The sequence below is a fragment of the Eriocheir sinensis genome, unplaced genomic scaffold (genome assembly GCF_024679095.1).
Source record: "Eriocheir sinensis breed Jianghai 21 unplaced genomic scaffold, ASM2467909v1 Scaffold447, whole genome shotgun sequence".
NCBI lineage: Eukaryota > Metazoa > Arthropoda > Malacostraca > Decapoda > Varunidae > Eriocheir > Eriocheir sinensis.
Window position 1 is genome coordinate 42662 of NW_026111773.1, and position 9385 is coordinate 52046.

The 9385-nt window shown below is 43.8% G+C and overlaps 1 long non-coding RNA gene across 1 annotated transcript; it reads right to left on the reverse strand.

The window, feature by feature from the left end:
* Nucleotides 1-362: 362 nt before the first annotated feature.
* Nucleotides 363-8732, reverse strand: LOC126992335 (uncharacterized). The gene is made up of 3 exons (XR_007746481.1): nucleotides 5019-8732; nucleotides 2385-2567; nucleotides 363-1193 (listed from the first exon to the last, which is right to left on the reverse strand). It is a non-coding gene; the product is annotated as an uncharacterized LOC126992335 (long non-coding RNA).
* Nucleotides 8733-9385: the final 653 nt, after the last annotated feature.

Here is a 9385-nt window from a genome sequence, read left to right on the forward strand (position 1 = left end):
CGTTTTGGCCCTGGGAGGTGGTTGGTGTGAGGGTCTGAACCAGGCTCACCAGTAGGGACTTGGCACGACGCACACTATAACTTGTGACTATAATTCAGCGTCTAACTGCTGCTGCTGCGGAGGTCATAACTTTGGTGTGCCAGAATTTTTGTGTGTGTGTGAGGAGGAGGAAGAGGAAGGAAGATTATAGATTTTTCCTTTTCAGATGTGGAGGTAACTCTCTCTCTCTCTCAGGAATGAGAAAATACAGATTAATTTTATATACTCTTATTATTATTATTATTATTATTATTATTATTATTATTATTATTATTATTATTATTATTATTATTATTATTATTATTATTATTATTACAGATCGTGCAACTGATGGAAGCTGGCACTGGAAGTTGCTGATATGTGGTAAGTTACTATTGTCTCTTTCAACCATGATTTCTGCCAGTCTACCACAATCTACCAGGGTCTAACCACCACACAATATTTGCCCAACATCCCTCTACCAGTCTACCACAATTCAACCATCAGTCATCACAAGTTCAACCCCAAAAACTCAACTTGTTCAAAACTTTTTCAACTCTGTAACCCCAGAATTTCAACCCAAGACCTGACATTCAACCACAATTTCTACCACTCCACCACAATCTACCGGGACCTAACCACCATATATCTTTTCAGGGCTATAGCTGACTGGCTGGTGCTGTCTGGTCACTCAGCTCAGCAAGGGACTGGAAGCTGGAACTCTCTCTCTCACAAAAAAAAGTAATGTAAAAGTGTATAAGGTCCATTGAAAAGAAGAGAGAGAGAGAGAGAGCCATCTCATCCTCTCTCTCTCTCTCCCCTCAGCATCCAGGCGGCATCTTGGGAGGGGAGGGGAAGAGAAGAGAAGGGAAGGGAAGGGAAGGGAAGAATACAATAGCTCACTGGTGGACAGAGGAAAGAGACAAGGAAGAAGAAGAAGAGAAGTAGGTTTAAATATATCCGTTGTAATATATATTTCCAAACTTTATTAGTCTTCTCTTTATATAAATACAGAGAGACAGTTAGTTCCATCTCTCTCTCTCATCTCTGCCCTTCAATTAATCTCCCTCCATCTTCTCCCCAACAGGACTCGTCTCGTCTCCCCCAGCATCTTGAAGGCCTGACTGGTTCCCTCGGCTCAGTGGTCTCGTCTCTGTCTCCCTCCCTGCAAGAGTCTGGCAGAGTTTAGTGCCAAGAATGTGTGTGTGTGTGTGTGTGTGTGTGTGTGTGTCTCTCTCTCTCTCTCTCTCTCTCTCTCTCTCTCTCTCTCTCTCTCTCTCTCTCTCTCTCTCTCTCTCTCTCTCTCTCTCTCTCTCTCTCTCTCTCTCTCTCTCTCTCTCTCTCTATTTCTCTCTCTCTCTCTCTCTCTCTCTCTCTCTCTCTCTCTCTCTCTCTCTCTCTCTCTCTCTCTCTCTCTCTCTCTCTCTCTCTCTCTCTCTCTCTCAGGCCCCACAGGGTGTCCCCCCCACAGTGTGTTGACAACCCCCACAGACACATGCCCCACAAGACACATAAGGACCCCCCCCCCCCCTTCTCTCTCTCTCTCTCTCTCTCTCTCTGCAAGAAGTGTCAGTTTGCTCAATAAATATACAAGCAATTTCTGGTGTTTTTTTCGTCCATTCTGCAAAGTTTACAAAGACACAGACCTTGATAAAAGTGGAGATAACAAGGAAACGAAGAGGATGAGGAAGAGGAAAGATCAAACTATTTTTTGGCATAGGAGGAAAGGAGGAAAGAAAAGGGAGAGAAATGGAGTTGAACTTGGAGGAGGAAATGAACAAAACCACTAAAGTTACACTGGAGAAATACACAGACCTTAATAAAAGTGGAGATAGGAGAGGAATGAAAAGGAGGAGGAGGAAAAGGAAGACAGGAGGAGGAAAAGGAAAGAGTAAGCTATTTTTTGGTGTAGGAGAAAAGGAGGAAGAGGTTGTGGAAAGTGGAGGAAAATGGACTTGAACTTGGAGGAAGAAATGAATGAAACCACCAAAATTATGCCAGAGAAATACACAGACCTTGATAAAAGTGGAGATAACAGGGAAATAAAAAGGATGAGGAGGAAGAGGAAGATGGGAGGAGGAAGAGGAAAGATTAAGCTATTTTTTAGTATAGGAGGAAAGGAGGAAGAAAAAGGGAGAAAAATGGACTTGAACTTGGAGGAGGAAATAATGAAACCACCAAAATCACATTGGAGAAATACACAGACCTTGATAAAAGTGGAGATAGGAGAGGAATGAAGAGGAGGAGGAAGAAGCGGAAGACAGGGGGAGGAAGAGGAAAGATTAAGCAATTTTTGGGCATAGGAGGAAAGGAGGAAGAGGTAGAGAAAACAGGAGAAAAATGGAGGAAAGTGTGGAGAGAAATACCTGTTCTTGAGGCAGCCCCTGACCTGACGTAGCCTGGGACCTGAGCATACACAGGGGGTGCGTTGCTTCACTCACCCACCACCTTCATGCATTTTCCCCTAAGCCATGAGGTGCGTGGGTGTCCCCCTGGTGGTTACCTGGGCTCACTGGAGGGCTGAGTCTGGTCTCATCTCGGCTCCTTCCCTGCAAGAACCATCGCAGAGTTAGTGTGTGTGTGTGTGTGTGTGTGTCAACTTCAAGTGCCAATATCTCGGTAAGCACAAGAGTTAGGAACACAAGATTCCAACACAAGATGCTCCTAACACTCACCTACAACACCTATGAATTTTATCATAAGCTTATAGTTCATGAAATATCTGTACTTAGCTAAAAACTTTCCAACACAAAAATATCCAAAATTCAATGACAACTACAACTCTAATAACTGCCAATATCTCAGAATCTACAACAGTCAGGAACACAATATTCTGACACAAGATGCTCCTAACACTCACCTACAACGCCTGTAACTGGCAGTGCTCATAACCTTATAGTTCAGGAGGGTTTAATTACTTTCAACTTAAAAATCATGCCAAAAATGACCAATTTAACTCTAGCTCTAAATTCAACTGCCAATATCTCAGAATCCACATCTGTTACAAACACAACATTCTAACACAAGAAGAGAGGGAGCTGTTGTATGACCTGGTGTTAATGGGAGGAGGAGTTTAGGGCGGGGAAGAGGGCTGAGGGTGAAAAAGACAAAGGTCGTGGCGATGATAGGAATGGAGAGTGGCGGGAGATATCCGTGAAGAGGGAGTGTGCAGGAGGTGGTGTCATGGGAGGTGTTCGGGTGTAGGAGACGTGCATGGACTTCAGGAGTCCCTCACTGGAACACAACAACAACAACCACTTGCTGCACTACAAGGCAAGAAAGGTCTGTCTGTACACTCCAGGAGTCCCTCACTGGAACACAACAACAACAACCACTTGCTGCACTACAAGGCAAGAAAGGTCTGTCTGTACACTCCAGGAGTCCCTCACTGGAACACAACAACAACAACCACTTGCTGCACTATAAGGCAAGAAAGGTCTGTCTGTACACCAGGAGTCCTCACTGGAACACAACAACAACAACCACTTGCTGCACTACAAGGCAAGAAAGGTCTGTCTGTACACTTCAGGAATCCTCACTGAACACAACAACAACAACCACTTGCTGCACTACAAGGCAAGAAAGGTCTGTCTGTACACTCCAGGAGTCCCTCACTGGAACACAACAACAACCACCACTTTCTGCACTACAAGGCAAGAAAGGTCTGTCTGTACACCAGGAGTCCCTCACTGGAACACAACAACAACAACCACTTGCTGCACTATTAGGCAAGAAAGGTCTGTCTGTACACTCCAGGAGTCCCTCACTGGAACACAACAACAACAACCACTTGCTGCACTACAAGGCAAGAAAGGTCTGTCTGTACACTTCAGGAATCCCTCACTGGAACACAACAACAACAACCACTTGCTGCACTACAAGGCAAGAAAGGTCTGTCTGTACACTCCAGGAGTCCCTCACTGGAACACAACAACAACAACCACTTGCTGCACTACAAGGCAAGAAAGGTCTGTCTGTACACTCCAGGAGTCCCTCACTGGAACACAACAACAACAACCACTTGCTGCACTATTAGGCAAGAAAGGTCTGTCTGTACACTCCAGGAGTCCCTCACTGGAACACAACAACAACAACCACTTGCTGCACTACAAGGCAAGAAAGGTCTGTCTGTACACTCCAGGAGTCCCTCACTGGAACACAACAACAACAACCACTTGCTGCACTACAAGGCAAGAAAGGTCTGTCTGTACACTCCAGGAGTCCCTCACTGGAACACAACAACAACAACCACTTGCTGCACTACAAGGCAAGAAAGGTCTGTCTGTACACTCCAGGAGTCCCTCACTGGAACACAACAACAACAACCACTTGCTGCACTATAAGGCAAGAAAGGTCACATCTTATCATGCTGTTTTAAGGGTCTTTTTAGTTTAGTTTTCCATAATGTTACTTACTGACCAGCAAGTGTGTCTTAGGGATCTATCTACCAGGAGACAAAATAAACACAAAACAAATCTATCTATCTATCTATTATCGAGAGAGAGAGAGAGAGAGAGAGAGAGAGAGAGAGAGAGAGAGAGAGAGAGAGAGAGAGAGAGAGAGAGAGAGAGAGAGAGAGAGAGAGAGAGAGAGAGAGAGAGAGAGAGAGAGAGAGAGAGACAGAGAGAGAGAGAGAGAGAGAGAGAGAGAAGGAGAGAGAGAGAGAGAGAGAGAGAGAGAGAGAGAGAGAGAGAGAGAGAGAGAGAGAGAGAGAGAGAGAGAGAGAGAGAGAGAGAGAGAGAGAGAGAGAGAGAGAGAGAGAGAGAGAGAGAGAGAGAGAGAGAGAGAGAGAGAGAGAGAGAGAGAGAGAGAGAGAGAGAGAGATCCCTACAAATCTATCTGTGTCCCTCCCTCCTTTGTTCCTTCATTCTCTCCTTCCCTTTCCTCCCTCCTTCCTGCCCCTCCTACATGTATGCAAAGGAAGGAAGGAAGGAACAAACAAATAAACACACACACACAAAAAAAACATTGGGAAGAAATGAAAAATTAATCAATATTACCTTGAGTCTCAATGCAGTGAGGGACTCTCCTTCCTCCTGAGCCTTCCTAGCCTTCCTCTTCTTCTTCACACATCCTGCAGGTTGGAGGAAGAGTTAGTAGTAGTAGTAGTAGTAGTAGTAGTAGTAGTAGTAGTAGTAGTAGTAGTAGTAGTAGTAGTAGTAGTAGTAGTAGCCAAGAAGCAGTGTGGTCGCCTGGATGAGATGCAGGCTGTCCTTCTCCCTCCTGAGGTCAGCCTTGGTCTGCCTGAGAGGAACCAGGTCACCTGCACCCAAAACCACCCACATTGCCGACCTGGACTTTGAGGCGACAGTGGTTGATAGTCGTATCAACCACAAGCTCGGTTAGCTTAAAGATAATATGTTTAGTAAGGTTTGTAATATTAAATAAGGATGGTTGTCGGCCACAGTCATTGGCGGGGTGGGGCCAATGAATTGCTTTGTGAAAGGATATGAGAGAATATACCGCTCACAACGCAACTCTAATAGATGGAGGCCTGTAAAAAAAAAAAAAAGTAGTAGTAGTAGTAGTAGTAGTGGTCGTAGTAGTAGTAGTAGTAGTAGTAGTAGAAGTAGTAGTAGTAGTAGTAGTAGTGATAGTAGTAGTAGTAGTAGTAGTAGTGATAGTAGTAGTAGTAGTAGTAGTAGTAGTAGTAGTAGTAGTAGTAGTAGTAGTAGTAGTAATCCAGTCACTTTCTCACTTTATTCTGTATCTCTCTCTCTCTTTCTTTTTTTCAGTAGTAAATATTTTTCCTCACTATCTCACTTTTCACTATCTTTCATTTTCTCACTTTATTCTCTCATTTTCTTATTTTTCATTGATATTTTGTTCTCACTAATTATTTATCCTCCTCCTCCTCCTCCTCCTCTCCTTCTTCTTCCTCCTCTTCCTCAATGTCCTTGTATGCTGAAAAAATAAATAAATAAATAATTGGTAATAATAATAATATCTATGTCGGATGTCCTATCTATTACTGCAAGCCATGAAGTTGTTGAATAAAGCATGTAACAATCTATGTATCTATCAGTCTATTGTATGAAGGATCACTACAGCTGACAATTGCAATGTATTAAATCTATTGCCAAGTTTGGGTTCTTCATTATGATCTCTTCTACAGAGGGCACTGCAGCTGTCAATTCTTCTATTTCTCGTCCAAACACACTCTGAGTGTCATGATCTAAGGTGCTGGCTGTACTTGTCCTAACAAAACACTCACTACAGGTCTTGTTGACTCACAAAACTCATACGTACATGCTGCCTTGCTAAAGAGACTTTCTATACAACACATCATTCTGTGTTGATTTATACCGTGGCTGTCATGTGTCTCAAGATGGCCTAGACTCAGGGATGTTTCTTGTTATGTGCAAACAGTTGCATAGGCCCCCCAAGCTGCCATTGTTATTATTTTTTATTATTATTATTACTAAAATGTGTGTTGTGTATCAATAGATTTACTGAATTTTCTTTATTGATCCAGAAATTCATATATTTTCAAGTATTTTGCCATATTCTCCTCAAATTTGGATTAGGCCTCCAGAACGTACATGTAGTGCTTTGCCTCCAGCAAGCTGTACGCAGCGTCACCGTGTCAGGCTCAGCGTGGAGTGAGGAGTGGCGGCGACATGGCGTGGAAAAGGATAATACACCCTTCTGGTGCCCAGCAAAGAAAAAAGAAGAAAGCTGAAGGAGATAAACACTCACAGAGCAAAGTGTTGATTTCCTGCAAATGGGGAAAACTTGGCTAACCTACTGAGAAAAAACATGTACTTTGCTGCAAGCTATTCTCAAGAAAGGACGTTAAATTAATGGCAGAGGGACTCTCTAACTGGACAAACACAGGCACACTTCTGAAAAGTCATGAAGGCACTCCAGAACACAGCCACATGACAACATGGAAGGATTTGGAACTGCCTCGGCACGACCATGGATCAAGGCCAGAGGACAGAGGCAGAGAAGAGGGATGTCCTGACCTGCCTGATCTCTATCGTACAATCTCTAGCTGAGAGAAATCTTGCATTGTCTACTAACACAACAACACAATGGAAATGTCTTAAAAGAGGTGGCCGGAGCTGCTCGCCAAATTTGATCCTGCCATGAAGCAGCATCGTGGGCAGTCCAGTCATTCCGGCTACCTTGGAAATGTGATACAAAATGGGCTGACTGCTTCAATCACTAGGAAAATGTTGGACTCCGTGGTGGTTGAGATTAAACGGTCCAAGTATTGTTGAGTCATGGTACTCCTGACGCAAGCCAGATGTTGGTTGTCACAAGGACCGTCAACACTGATGAAGCGCTGGAACTCAAGGAACACTTTCTAGCATTTCTTGTGGCTTCCCAAACAACACAGGTCTTTGTTTATCATATTTGATTCTGAACAGGCCTGAGTATTCCTTCTGACAACTGCAGAGGACAGTCGTATGACAATGGGGCCAAGCAAGGAGCAGGCTCCTGCAGCTTGATGTAGCACTTGACCTCCTCATGAAGGCAACAGCCTCAGTGAGAAGATACAGAGCTTTGCTGCTGTATGCGACCAGATGAATCCTGTGCTTAAGAGGCACAGAGAAACACTTTGCCTATGAAGCACCAGGCTATCAAGAGGTTACCAACTGAATTCTTTAACGTGGTTGTGGACACCACCTTTGACTCATTAAAGGAAAGCTTTCAAACACTGGCAGAAATCAGAGACAAATTTGGAGTGCTGCTGTTCAACTTTATAAGACTGGCTGGTGAGGCGTTGTCCAAGCAATGCCACAAGCAGCTCTGTACCACTCTAAGCACTGGGAATAACAACCACATTGATGGAAAGGCACGGGCTCTTGAAATCAACAACTTGTCGCCCGTGCCTTCGGATGACTTGACTGCACTGGGGTTTCTCTCCAACATCCACAAAAATCAGCTGAAAGAACTTTACGGCAATCTGTGGATTGCTCTACAGACTGCCGGCACTCTCCCAGTGACTGTGGTCTCAACAGAGAGGAGCTTTTCAGAGCTAAGGCTCATAAAGTCCTACCACCCATGGGACAAGATGGCCTCAGTGGACTTGCAATAATCAGCATCAATCAGGAGATTGGAAAACAGCTGCCATCACACGACCATGTCATCGATGGCTTTGCTTCTAAAAAAGCCAGAAGGCAGGAGTTTTGAAGGCAGTGACGCTGTGACCATGAGGGACCACCTCACACACACACACACACACACACACACACACACACACACACATGAAGGGGCTCACTGTGTTACCAGAGGTCCACATTCACCGCACCAACAACAACAACTGTCTTACTGGTTTCTCTTTTTATACGTTGCTCTTTTGTAGGGATGCAATGAATGGTCTAATGTATCCTATGTTCTTTACTGCAATGCCTAACACATGTTTTTATAAGTTGCTCTTTTGTAGGGATGCAATGAATGGCCTAATGCATCCTATGTTCTTTACTGCAATGCCTAACACATGTTTTTATAAGTTGCTCTTTTGTAGGGATGCAATGAATGGCCTAATGCATCCTATGTTCTTTACTGCAATGCCTAACACATGTTCATCTTGTGCAGTGGCCTAGCTTTTGGGGAGGCATATTTTTATATGTTTGGTTTTATTCCTATATTATATTCATATAATATCATTTGTACCAGTACATTCCTCAATGAGTGTAACATTTCCTAACATTTATAATAAACAAAGGAAAGGCACCACTTGGGAGATGGCACGATGCAGGGCTGGTAAGTCCTGGAGGGAAGGAGGAGGCAGAGGAGGAAGAGAAAGAGAGGAGGAGGAGGAGGAAGGGTGGTCAATGGGGGTGTAGTAGTAGTAGTGGTGGTGTTCAAATGGTTTATGTTAGAGATCGTGATGAAAAAATTTGGTGGGATTTTAGTTTTTTGAGTGATATATGTTGACCTTTTTGCTGCTTCTGCTAAAACTATACAATTAAGGAGACTATAATTTGGTGTGGTGTTAGGACAAGGGTGTGGCCAGGTGTGGGTAAGAGGGGGTTACTGGCGGTGGAGTAGCAGTTGAGTTATAGTTGAAAAAGTTGCAGTTGTATGAGAAAAAAGAAGATCCTGATTTGAATTTTCTTAGTAATATATATCTACTTTTTTGCTTCTGCTAAAAGTCTACAAGTTAGGAGACTATAACTTGGTGTGGTGTTAGGACAAGGGTGTGGCCAGGTGTGGGTAAAAGGGGGTTACTCTAAGTGGAGTAGCCGTTGAGTTATAGCTGAAAAAAGTAGCAGTTGTATGAGAAAAAAGAAGATCCTGATTTGAATTTTCCTAGTAGTGGTAGTAGTAGTAGTAGTAGTAGTAGGAGGAGGAGGAGGAGGAGGAGGAGGAGTAATAGTTGAGAGAGAGAGAGAGAGAGAGAGAGAGAGAGAGA